Genomic DNA, 13,901 nt, shown 5'->3' on the forward strand with positions numbered 1-13,901 from the left:
CCAGACGCTGAGCCACCGGGAGTTCAGAGCTCTGTACATGGGATTTCAGGGAAGGAAGGAAGATTCTCGCTGCCGTTCAAGTCTAAATGGGGAGAGTGGGGTAAGGGGGCTGGATTTTGGGGCAAGAGCCGCAGGGAGTCCCTCAAGTCACACGACGGTACTTTTCTCTTCCTGCTCCCCCAAACCCCGCCCCGGCACACGTCCACTGGAGTGTTACATAATGAAAGGACGTGGGCCAAAGATCTCTACGTCCTACATGCTTCCCAGAACATCAGCAGTAAAGAGGGATTACAAGCAGCTACAGGGCTGGAAGCATAAGAGAAGTCAGTGCCAGCCACTCCCTAGATCTAATGGACTAAGCCTCCTTCCTCCACACCCTCCCCCCTGCTCCCCTGACACACCCCGCCCGCTCCAAGCTTCCAGCATCCTGATGGGTCCAAGCCTCTAAAAGCTTGGGCGGATGAAAACAAACAAACAAAACACAACTTCCTACATCTCATCTAATCACAAAACTCTTTCCAGATTCTTCTGTGCCTCTCTCCCCTTCTCTGCGGGTAGACAGATAACGGACTGACATGCATTCAGACTGCTGGAGAAGTGGCACCACAGAAACCCACCATGCCCTCTGCAGTGGCGGCAACCAGCTGCTGAGCATTTCCCTGAGTCGCCTTTAAATGGAGGATTCAGAGACAGCCTTTCCCCTTACAGATCTAATGGGGCTCAGTCCTGTCACCCGAGGCCTCCAGGTGGCTGGGACAGGGTGAGGTAGGAGGAGGGTAACAGTTTCACGATGCTGTATGGGTCCAGCTGAGCTTTCTCAGAGACTCTGCGGGAAGGGGAAGGCAGAGAGGTTTAGATTCTGCGACAGGAAATTGGTTTTTACAAATGGGATGGCATGCTGAAGATGATTTTTAAAATACATCAGTCTGTCAGATGGCTTAAGAGGGATGGCCGAAAGATGAAGACGGGGCAAGAACCAGCCCAGGGGCAGTCTGTCTAAACTGGAATGCATTTAGACAGTGTACGTCCAGCCCAGTTCCACCTAATCTCCATGACTCCCTGATGCCTTACATCCAGCTGACCTCAAACATTTATCCCAACAGGAAAAATGCCCCTGAAGGCATCTGAGTTAGAAAGCCCTGGCCTAGGGGTCCTGCCCCCAGCAAAGGAGAGCGGGCTATAATCCTGGCAGCTAGTAATTCCGGCAATGATTCTCAAGAACAGTGTCCTGAAATACTGATATCTACCAAGTACGCATTACTATTAACAATTAAAGCAACAAAGTTTGTGAAAGTTTTACTTTTTTTTTTTGAGATTTAAAAAATTGAGATGAAATTCACATAACATGAAATTAACCATTTTAAAGTGAACAATTCAGTAGCATTTAGTACATTCACAACGTCGTACAACCATCCCCTCTACCTAGTGCCAAAACATTTTCATCACCCCCAAAAGGAAATTCCACACCCATTAAGCATTGTTCCCCATTCTCCCCTCTTCCCAGCCTCTGGCAACCACCAACCTGCTTCCTATCTCTATCGATTTACCTATTCTGCATATTTCATATAAATGGAATCATACAATATGTGACACATCTGGTTATTTCACTTAGCATCATGTTTCCAAGGTTCATCCACATTGTTGCTCATACCAGCACTTTACTCCTTCTTCTGACTGCATAATATTCAATCATATGTATATACCACTATTTGTTTCTCCTTCTGTCCATTGACAGACATTTGGGTTGTTTCCATCTGTTGGTTACTGTGAATCTACTATGAACACGTGTACACGTATACTTGTTTGAGTACCTGTTTTCAATTCTTTAGGAGTGGAATTACTAGTTTATATGGTAATTCTATGTTGAACTTTTTGAAGAATCAGCAAACTGTTTTCCACAGCAGCTGAACCATTTTACGTTCCCATTAGCAATGTATGAAGGTTCCAATTTCTCCACATCCTCGCCATACTTGCCATTTCCCTTTTTCTTTTTCTTATTATAGCCATTCTAGTGGATGTGAAGTGGTATCTCACTGTGGTTTTGATTTGCATTTCCCTAATGACTAACGACGTTGAGCATCTTTTCATGTGTTTTTCGGCCATTTGTATGTCTTCTCTGAAGAAATGTCTGTTGTTTTGTTGTTGAGTTATGAGTTCTTTATGAGTTCTTTATATACGCTGGATACTAGACCCTTATCAAATACGTGATTTGCAAATATTTTTCCCTCTCTGTAGGCTGTCTTTTTACTTACTTGATAATGTCCTTTGATGTACAAAAGTTTCTAAGAAGTCCACTTAATCTATTTTTCCTTTTGTTGCTCATACAGTACTTTTGATGTAATACCAAAGAGCTGTCAAATTCAAGTTCATGAAGATTTGCCCCTATGTTTTCTTCTAAGAGTATTACAGTTTCAGCTCTTATATTTAGGTTGTTGATCCATTCTTCTTTAATTTTTGTATATCATATGAGATAGGGGTCCAACGCCATCCTTTTGCATGTGGATATCCACTTTTCCCAGTACTGTTTGTTAAAGGGGAAAGCTTTACTTTTTAAAACAGAGTGGAGCATAGTTCTCTCCAAACGTGTTTTCCTGGGTAGGAGAGAAAGGTTATATTCACAGCAGCTTACTTATCTGTACCACTGCTGTGAGCCCATTCGAAGCTTCTACCGCTGACAAGCAGCTGCAGCAGTAACAAACTATTGTGCTTTACTTCTTGGAAAACTTCAGGGTGTTTTATCAAAATCTGGTGGAGTCCATGAAAGTGTATTGTGTAAACCTCCCCTTTCATGGGGGGCAGTGGAACAAATGCTGAAAACTAACAAATCCAAGTCAAGAGGGGCCCAGCCAGGATAGGAGAAAGAGGGAGAAAAAGATGCATTTGAACTAAAATCCTAGTGATTAACCAGATATAGGGGCTTGATGGAGAAGGGAGACATCTCCCGCCTTTCAGACATGGGTGACAAGTAGAATGGTAGTGCCCCTGAGAAGTTGAAAGACAAAGCCCATTTGAGGAAACCAAGTTCAGTCTGGGACATAATGGATTTAGGGTGACAGTAACAACAGTCAGTGCAGAACAGAAAAAAAAAAAAAAGAGCAGACAATCTAAATCCCAGGCTTGACATTTTCTATGTACCCTGGGTAACTTTCATAGACTCTACATCTCTATTCCTGCTTCTATAAAATGGGGATAAAGATTAAAGGCAATACAGTAATAAAGCACCTAGCAGAATGCCTGACACATAATTAGGAACTCAGGACATTACAGCTATCATTACTACTATTACGACTAAGTGTCTCATACATAAGTGGAAACCATGGGACTCCAAGTTCAAGGTATTGAGAACCCTGGTAGGAAGCCTGGCAGGCCCTGACACATAATAACCATGTAATAAATTTTTACTGTATAAATAAATGGAATGGTTGATTAAATAATAATGATAGCTACCCATTATTGCTCATTTACTATGTACAGGCATACCTCGTTTTATTGTGTCTCACAGATATTGCATTTTTTACAGATTGAAGGTTTGTGAGAACCCTGCACTGAGCAAGTTTATTGGTGCCATTTTTCCAACGGCATTTGCTCACTTCCTGTCTCTGTGTCACATGTGGTAATTCTCACAACATTTCAAACTTTTTCATTATTATTACGTCTGTTATGGTGATCAGTGATCTTTGATCTTACTGTTGTAATTGTTTTGGGGAACCACAAACCATGCCCACATAAGATGGCAAACTTAATCGGTAAGTGCTGTGTGTGTTCTTGACTTCTCCACCAACTGGCTGTTCCCCCATCTCTCTTCCTCTCCTCGGGCCTCCTTATTCCCTGAGACACAACAATACTGAAATTAGGCCATGTAATAACCCTACTATGGTTTCTAAGTGTTCAGGTGAAACTCTCTCACTTTAAATCAAAAACTAGAAATGATTAAGCTTGGTGAGGAAGGCATGTCAAAAGCCAAAAAAGGCCAAAAGCTAGGCCTCTTGTATCAGTGAGTCAAGTTCTGAATGTAAAGGGAAAGCTCTTGAAGGAAATTAAAAGTGCTACTCCAGTGAACACACGAATGATAAGAAAGCAAAACAGCCTTAGTGCCAACATGGAGAAAGTTTTAGTGCTCTGGATAGAATATCAAACCAGCCACAATATTCCCTTAAGCCAAAGCCTAAACCAGAGCAAGACCCTGACTCTCTATGAAGGCTGAGAGAGGTTAGGAAGCTGCAGAAGAAAAGTCTGGAGCTAGCAGAGGTTGGTTCATGAGGTTTAAGGAAAGAAGCCGTCTCCATAACATAAAAGAGCAAGGTGAAGCAGCAAGTGCTCATGTAGAAGCTGCTGCAAGTTATCCAGAGATCTAGCTAAGATCATTAATGAAGGTGGCTCCACTAAACAACAGATTTTCAGTGTAGATGAGACAGCATTCTATTGGAAAAGGATGCTACCTAGGACTTTCATAACTAGAGACGAGAAGTCAATACCTTACTTCAAAGCTTCAAAGGACAGGCTGATTCTCTTTTTAGGGGCTAATGCAGCTGGTGACTTTAAGCTGAAGCCAATGCTCATTTACCATTCCAAAAATCCTAGGGCCCTTAAGAATTATGCTAAATTTACTCTGCCTGTGTTCTCTAAATGGAACAACGAAGCCTGGATGACAGCACATCTGTTTATAACATGGTTTACTGATTACTTTAAGCTCACTGTTGAGACCTACTGCTCAGAAAAAGACTCTTTTCAAAATATTACTGCTCACTGACAATACATGTGGCCACCCAAGAGCTCTGATGGAGATGTACAATGAGATTCTTGTTGTTTTCATGCCTGCTAACACAACATCCATTCTGCACCCTGTGGATCAAGGTGCAACTTCGCCTTTCAAGACTTAAAACTATTTAAGAAATACATTTCTTAAGGCTAGAGCTGCCATAGTGATTTCTCTGATGGATCTGAGCAAAGTCAACTAAAAACCTTCTGGAAAGGATTCAACATTCTAGATGCCATTAAGAACATTCATGATGTTCAAAATATCAACATTAACAGGAATTTGGAAGAAGTTGGTTCCAACCCTCATGGATGACTTTGAGGGGTTCAAGACTCGGATGGAAGAAGTAACTGCAGATGTGATGGAAACAGCAACTAGAATTAGAAGTGGAGCCTGAAGATGGGACTGAATTGCTGCAAACTCATGATAAAACTTTAACGAATGAGGAGTTGCTTCTTAATGGATGAGCAAAGAAAGTGATTTCTCGAGACAGAATCTACTCCTGGTGAAGATCATTGAAATGACAAAGGTAGAATATTACATAAAACTTAGTTGATAAAGCAGCTGCAGGGTTTGAGAGGACTGACTCCAATATCAAAAGAAGCTCTACTGTGGGTAAAAGGCTATCAAAAAAGCATTGTATGCTATAGAGAAATCATTTGTCTATAGATGAGAAATAAGAGTCAATCAATTCAGTAGACTTCACTGTCTTATTTTAAGAAATAGCCACCCTGATCAGCCAGCAGCCCTCGACACTGAGGCAAGACCCTCCACCAGCAAAAAGATATGACTCACTGAAGGCTCAGATGATGGTTAACATTTTTTTAGCAATAAAGTTTTTTTTTTTTTTTTTTGTGGCCTCTCCCGTTGCGGAGCACAGGCTCCAGACGCACAGGTGCAGTGGCCATGGCTCACAGGCCCAGCCACTCCGCGGCATGTGGGATCTTCCCAGACCGGGGCACAAACCCGTGTCCCCTGCATCGGCAGACGGACTCTCAACCACTGTGCCACCAGGGAAGCCCGCAATAAAGTATTTTTAATTAAGGTATGTACAGTTTTTTTGTGGACATAATAGACTACACTCAATAGACTACAGCATAGTGTAAACATAACTTTTATATGCACTGGGAAACCAAAAAAATTCATGTGACTTGCTTTATTGCAATACTCGCTTCATTACGGTGGTCTAGAACCGAGCCTGCAATATGTCCAAGGAATATGCCTGTAGTGGCTTGATGCTCTTTACATGCTGTATGTAAAGAGCCTGACAACCATCACCTTAGTTACTCCTTAAACCAACCCTATGAATTAGGCATAATTATTTTCCCTAGTTTACTCATGCTGAAACAGACACAGAAAGGTTAAGTCAGTTGTCCACAGTTAGTGAGGGCTGGAGATGGGTTCCAAAGCCAGATCTCTGTTCACATGCTGTGCCATCCAGAGGACAGAAAGGAATCCTATGAGTCTTTAAGGCTTGGCTCAATTTCCACCTGATCCCTAACACTGTCATTAATCAAGTAGTCTTCACTGCTCTCCTTGTTCGTGAAGTACTCCTTCAGCACCCCAAACCAGTACCATACAATTTAACACTATATGCTTCTTTTAATTACTCCCAACTGCTGCATGTACATGTCTCATCGTTTCCTCTAGAATGTGATGGAATATGACTCCTATTCCATGGATGGAATGTGATGGAATAAGCCCCAAATCGTGTTTTTTATACACTCTTTTATGTGTATATACCTTTGACAGTAAACTTTAAAAAAAAAGAAGACTAAGCCAAGGGCTTCCCTGGTGGCGCAGTGGTTGAGAGTCCGCCTGCCGATGCAGGGGACACGGGTTCGTGCCCCGGTCCGGGAGGATCCCACATGCCGCGGAGCGGCTGGGCCCGTAAGCCATGGCCGCTGAGCCTGCGCGTCCGGAGCCTGTGCTCCGCAGTGGGAGAGGCCACGACAGTGAGAGGCCAGCGTACCGCAAAAAAAAAAAAAAAAAAAAAAGATTTAAAGAAAATAAGAAGAAAACCCATATGACTCCATCCAGTCCCTTAGAAGCTCCACACGTTCCTCTCCATCACATCCCTTCCCTCTCCCCAGACGTCTCACAATCTTGACTTGTTATTTATCCCTTTACCTCACTTTGTCATCTTACCACCTATGTATACATCCATAAATTAAGATATTGCTTAGTTTTGTAAAAGTGAGTGACAAGCACAAATGTAGCTGTGTATACTAGTTTCCTAGGGATGCCTAACAAATTAACACAAATGTGGTGGCTTAAAACAACCGAAATCTACTGTCTCTCAGATCTGACGGCAAGAATTCTAGTCTAAAATCAAAGTGTCGGCCATGGCCATGCTACCTCCAAAGGCTGCAGGGAGAATCCTCCCTTGCCTCTTGTAGCTCCTGGTGTCTGCCAGCAATTCTTGGTGTTCCCCAGCTTAGGGCAGCATAACTCCAACCTCTTCACTGGCCATCTGCCCTCTATGTCTGTCTCTGTTCTTCACATGGCATTCCCATCGCTATGTGTCTGTATCCAAATTTCCCTCTTCTTATAAAAATATCAGGCATTGGACAAGGTCCAGTCCCTATCCAGTAGGACCTCATCTTCACTTGATTACAAAGATCCTATTTCCAAATAAGGTCACATTCACAGGTTAGAACTTTATCATGTCTTTTTCAGGGGGACACAATTCTACCCACAATACAGTAAAAATATTGCCTTTGTTAGATGAAGGCTCTCAAGGAAATAAGCTAAATACAGCGTCTGGCCATGGTCCCAGAGAGCTGACTAGAGCCCTTTCTGGGAAAGTCAGTAAGCACGATCATATATGAGTAGTAGAAAAACTGCATAGATGACCACAGTGGGGACATTTAGCAGCAGGGAACTGCGGGGAGAGATGCAGATACTGGACATCCATCAGAAATTTGGTTGGGGAGTGGGCTCCCTGTATTTTCTGTTTCTAAATTCACTCGGGTTCTTGGGGTTGGGCAAAGAAAACACTTCTGTCTGTCCAGCCAACAGGACAAAGAGCTTCACCAGCACATGAGCAAGACAGCCAAATACAGAGAAGAATCCTGACCAGGCTCCCCAGGTAGTCCTCAGGTTAAATTGACGGAACACCAGCAATAGGTGAGTTGGTGATGAGCATCCTGAGTCACACTACCGGATCTAAACTGCCCCCCTCTATGTCCGATGCACAGCTGCTCTCCTGGGATCTCCTTTCACAGTCCTCAGGGGTTTCCCTTCATCTATCTGCCACGTCCAGTATCCCACTTTCTCTTTCTGCTGCTTTCTTCCCTTACTTTGGTGATATGCATTCTCCAACAGCTCTTTAGAAAGAACGCATGGAAGGTACATTTTTTTTGGTTAGAAAATGTCTACATTCCATCCCCATACTTGGCATAAAAATGATTGGAGATTTTCCTTCATCGTTGTGAAGGCATCGTGCATCAATTTCTTGCTTCCAACACTGCAGTTAAGGAGCCCCGAGCCATTTTGCTTTCTGATGCTCTGTATGTGACATGTCTTTTTCTTTTGGGAAATTTTTAGTTTCTTCTTAATCCCCAGTGTTCTGAAATATCAAAGGAATAGGAATGCGCCTTGGGTGGGGACTTCGTGAGTACTTCCAAATCTGAACTCTCATGCTCTTCAGTTACAGGGAATTTTCTTGAAGTATCTTACTGTTATTTTCCTCCCCTGTATTTCTCTGTTTTTCCTCTCTCTAGAACCTCTATTATTTACGTATTAGTCTTTCTTTACTGGTCCTCCAGTTTTCTTATCTTTTCTCCTCTATTTTTCATCTTTTTTGCTTTTTAATCTTCTTTCTGAGATGTCATCACTTTGTCTTCTAACCCTTCTATTGGGTTTCTTCTCATTTCCCCTATCATGATTGTAATTTCTAATGGACCTCTGTTTTGTTCTCTGAATTTTTTTTTCAATTGAGTGGCAAGAGCACATGTAGCTGTGTAATGCCTGTTTCTGTAATACGGGCACAATATCCTTTCTTTTACCTGAGCATATTACTAATGGTTCTTTTTTTATTTCTTTTTTTCTCCCAGTGCAGTCTGTCTCAGCTGCTTTTTCTATTTGTGCTTTGGTCTCTAATGCACTTTTGCTCAGAGTTGCTGTACTCCTTGATTGTCTGTTCATGATCAAGAACCAAATTGGGCTTATGCTTTAAAAAGGAAGTCCTTATGTTTCAAAGGTACATACTGAAATATTTACCCAAAAAAATATAATGTCGCAGATGTACTTCAAAATAATCAAGGGTGGAAATGAGTGGGGTGACTGAAGAGACAAGATTACCCATGAGTTGGTCATTTTGGAAACTGTCTGAGTACACGGGGGGTTCATTATGCTGTTTATCCTTCCTTGTGTGTGTGTTTTGCATAATAATAAGTTTGGGCGGGGGTTGGGGGCAAGGAGTGAGGGATCAAAAGCTAACTAGAACCTCTAAGCACACAGAAGGAATCTGTCAACTTCGAGCTTCTCTGTAGGGAGAGCCAGGGAAGCCTAGACAAGAATACCTGCGGTCATTCTGTTGAGCTGGTCAAGCACTCTTCCAACTGTGGGAAAATAAAGGTCTGGCTGCCAGTGTGCTGGGAATCAAGTTGCGGGAGGGTCAAGGTGGTCGCAGGCTTCCGTATGTAAACAGTTATCTCATCACTCCATTTTTAAATTAAAGTTCCCATACCCATACCCTGTGCCTGCGTCCCCCAGTCCAGAAACCATTTTCCTCTTCCAAAAGGAAAGGCAGTCAGCTGGCTGCACGGAGTGGAGGAGGAATGCATTTCATATCATCGTTACCTGACCCGTTTTATTTTAGCACCCGCTTCACTCCAGTTCTGGAGGTACCTGGTGCTGCCAGTTCCTAGGCTTTTAGGGATTCTGTGATATAAATTCGTTCTTTGCTTTCCTCACTGTCAGGTTAAAATTATCTTTCTCAAACCTCCTAAGTTAGTTACGGCTCATCTGTTTTCCAGCTTCTAAAACTTCGCTACTGTTGTCTACTCTGCTGTTGGTCTTGTGAGTTCCTGTAGTTCTAGCTGGGTTTTAAGAGAGAGCACAAGCTGAGGTAGTATTTGTATGTGTTCAGCCTGCCATCCCGGCCCAGATCCTGCCTTTGCTTTCGTTTGTTTGCTGGGGTAGGGAGAAGGAAACTGACGTAGCCTGTATCCAAGGGTATCCTGCAGGGGCTTCCAGCTTTCCTTGGCTTGGTTCTTCTATCTCTCCCAGTTGGAGAAACCTGTCCTCTTGCTCGCTCCTGTCAAAGCTCAGAGTTCAACCACCAGATGTACGTCACAGCATCCTCTCCCACCTTAACCAGAACAATCTCTGAGCTTCAACAAGGCAGCAAGGAAAAAGCAACAGATGAAGACCCAGAACGCCTGGGTTCTGGCTTCAGCACTGTGCCATCTTCACCAGGCCCCTGTGCCCCCATCTCTGACATTCTCAGAGTCTATAATTCCCTGAAAGCTGTGTTGGTCTCTCCCGGGGTCAGCCAAGCTCCACCACCCATCTGAGCTGAAGGACAGCTACACTCAAGGGCGAAGAGGAGTTAGGCCAAATGATTCTACCCCCAGAGAAAAGCTCCACTCACCAGACACAGCCAGGCCTGAGTCAGCACTGGAGACGCTAGCTTCCTGCAGTCCATTGCCTGCAGTGGAGGTGGGAAGAAGACCTTGGGCTCCAGCCCCACCCAGCAGCCCAGGGTACCAGCAGGCCAGCAGTAAGCGCACAGCAGGCCCTCTGTGGTGCTGAATCAGCCAGAGCCACGTAGAAGAGCCTCACTCATGGGGCACCAGCATGCAGTGAGAGCGTGGCCAACATCCAAGCCCCAGCCTCTCCTGTGCCCTGGCCCTCAGCCCACTGTCCCTCCAGGCAAGACCAAGAGAGGCCAGACAGACTTGCTTGCCCAGGCAAATGATTCACCACCTAGACTTCTTGACTCTGCGTCTCAGCAGAGGTGTGGTGCTGCCATGCCGGCAGCCGCTGAGGACCCAGCCGCGTTCAGCACTGTCAGCAGAGCCACGCTAAGCCAGCATAGAAAACCGTGCTTCCCAACAAACATTTGGGCACAGGCAGCCAGAAATCCCTGTCGGAAGAACTACAGAAAGGTGGGGAGAACCAGGTGCTTGGGGATTTAGGTTCCACCCCCTCTTGGTAAAGAAGAGGAAACCAAAGTTAATGGATGTGTGCGATGCACTCCTGGCAAAGCCAGGGAACATTCGGTACAATGAGTGACCTTGTCCTATGACCCAGAGCCAGGGCAAAGCTGAACTGTAATGACCTCCCTTTCTGGGCCTGTAACCTGAAGAGGCATAATAGGCGCTCAATTAATACTTGTCCTGAATGAATGAATACAAACCACCCGCAAAGGTTTCTAATTAAGTCAGTTAAGGAGTGGCCCCCAAATACCTGTTTGAGGGTTGACTACACTGGCTTCACCAAAGAAGCTACGGCAGTGATTCCTAATCTTTTAAAATATGTCCGTTCAGCTTACAAAATGTTATTATGATGGCAGATGTACTTTTAGTGTGTGTTGATTAAGAAAAAAACAATAACCAGAGCTCATGTTCGGGGGGGGGGTCTTCGTGTGCGCTGCAGCTGAGCTAAGTTATTTAAATGCATAATCTTTTTTTTCTTTTTTTTTAATAAATTTATTTATTTATTTATTTATTGGCTGCATTGGGTCTTCGTTGCTGTGCACGGGCTTTCTCTAGTTGGGGCAAGCGGGGGCTACTCTTTGTTGCGGTGCGCGGGCTTCTCATTGCGGTGGCTTCTCTTTGTTGCGGAGCACGGGCTCCAGGTGCACGGGCTTCAGTGGTTGTGGCACGCGAGCTCAGCAGTTGTGGGGCATGGGCCTAGTTGCTCCGCGGCATGTGGGATCTTCCCGGACCAGGACTTGAACCCGTGTCCCCTGTACTGGCAGGCAGATTCTTAACCACTGCGCCACCAAGGAAGTCCTACGTGCACAATCTTATTTAATTCTCTCAACCATTCGGGAAGCCACTTCAGACGTGGAGAGTGAAATTCAGAGAGGCTGGTCCACAGGTGCAAGAGGCAGGGTCAGGACACAAGCCAGGTCTGGAGGAAATCACAATGAGAGCTCAGGACCACCATGCTGTATTAAACACCCCGATGAAGAGTGCTTTTAAATGAATTTGTATTTTATCAACACAACAGCACCTACACACCTTTGAAAAACAGAAATAGGAATAGTTACACTTTCTACAATGCATTCAGATTCAAAGGCACCTAGCAGTAGCCCCCTCCCCAGGGGTCTGTAGCCCACCACTGGGAACTGCTGACCACAGAGCTGCCCCTGGAAGACCGTTCTGCAAAAAAACAGCCAGTAACTGTCCCTGAGGAAAGGATCCACCTGTCTGCCATCATCTCGCATCCAAGCAGGCGTCCCAAAGCCTGTGCCTCCAGAGGAGTGGATGGGAGAGCATCTCCAAGGAAGGGTTAAAAGAGAAGGACAGAGTCAGCAGCATTTGTGATAAAGAGAAAACAAAGTGAAAACACAGCAGAAACGAACTGCTACTTTAGCAATCCTGGCAACGTATCATGAAAGGACTAACAAGGGATTAATGATAGGAAAAGAGCCTAAAATCTGTGACCCAGACTGCTAGTCGCCCTGCAGTGGTTACTCTCCCCTCCTCCCATAGTAACAGAACCCTCCATTTCAAGATGGGCACCTGGCCACGGATAACATTAACATTTCCCAGGCTCCTTGTTCCAAGGTACAGCCAAGTGACTAAAAAGTATCATGTGGCTGCTTTCTGTAACCTGTCTTGAAAGACATCAGCTCAGGGCCTTTGGCCCTTCTTTTCACCCCTTCCTACACTGTGCTACCCAGAACATGAATGTGATAGCTGGAGCTACCATCTTGGACCAGGAGGAGAAGATCATGCCCAAAAGTTGGCAGAGCTATGGATGGGAAGGAGTGTAGGGCTCGTGGAACAGAGATGCCATGCCAACCATGGACTGTCTCCCGTCCAACTTTTACATACAAGAGAAAAACTTCTTATTTCAGCCACTGTTACTTTGGGTGTCTGTTTCTCAGAGCTAACCTAATCTAACTAATACAAAGTTCAATTCCACTACTACAAAATCTCTTTATAGCAAAACAGAAGTAGACATATTAACATTGAAAATCTAAACCAAAAGCAATATTCCAGGCAATAAAATCTCCATAAGATATAGCCAAAGATTTGGACGGCCTCTCCAAGCTGCTATAAAATGATTCAACTTGAAACGTGTTTCAGCTGCATATTTTTTTAAAGTAGAATGTCATGTTCTATATTAAGTGTTTACTTAAATCCCTCCCCCCCAGAAGCCCACATGTATAGAGGGCCCATATGCATTGTGTTAAGTACAGAGTGTTCAAATATAAATTAAACCAGTACCTCCCCTCAAGAAGATCACTAGCCAAGAGGGAGATTCAGGGAGTAAGAAAAGCTAGAGCAGGAGGTCTTTATTTTTTATTATGAGCCTTGTGATATAATTTGGCTTGTTAAACTAGATAATGTACATGCATTACTTTAAAAATACGTGTAAAGGAGATGCAGTAGGCAATTTAATAATATATGTGACTATATTATAATAAAGTATTAGTATACCAAAATACATAATTTGATCATACTACTTTTTGTTAAGAATATGCTATCTATCACATAGAAAAACACCTGAAGGATATATACCTAAATGCTATCAGTAGTTATCTCTGGGTACTGGGATTTGGGGTAACAAGTTTTTTTTTTTTTTTTTATGTTCATCTATATTGTTTTAATCGCTAAAATAAACATCTTTTTTTTGTTAAAATTATGTCATTTAATAATAACAATAGCTACCATTTCTTGCATGCCTGCTATGTCCCAGGTATAATACTAGGAACTTCACATACGTCACCTCATCCAGTCTTCATCGCAACTCTGCAAGGGGGGTAACATCCGCATTTTATAAATGGGAAAGCTGGGCTCAAAGGTTAAGTAACCTTTCCATATCTAGGCAGGGAGAGAGGCAGGAGGTGACTCCTGCCCGTGCTCCTTCCCCTATACCTTGCTGCCCCCTCCCCTCGGGGGTCCCAGTGTTTAATAGTTTCATCTCTACAATACCTTGCATCTCCACAGTGCTGGTCTCT

General features: G+C 43.9%; 1 protein-coding gene across 5 annotated transcripts in view; it reads right to left on the reverse strand.

The window, feature by feature from the left end:
* Positions 1-13,901, reverse strand: part of MAP3K9 (mitogen-activated protein kinase kinase kinase 9) — a 71,582-nt gene that overhangs the window by 27,822 nt on the left and 29,859 nt on the right. The gene's annotated exons all lie outside the window — the stretch shown is intronic.

Source organism: Delphinapterus leucas, chromosome 2 (genome assembly GCF_059928025.1).
Source record: "Delphinapterus leucas isolate spDelLeu-1000000601 "Yukka" chromosome 2, BTC_Dleu_Yukka2, whole genome shotgun sequence".
In the NCBI taxonomy this organism is placed as follows: domain Eukaryota; kingdom Metazoa; phylum Chordata; class Mammalia; order Artiodactyla; family Monodontidae; genus Delphinapterus; species Delphinapterus leucas.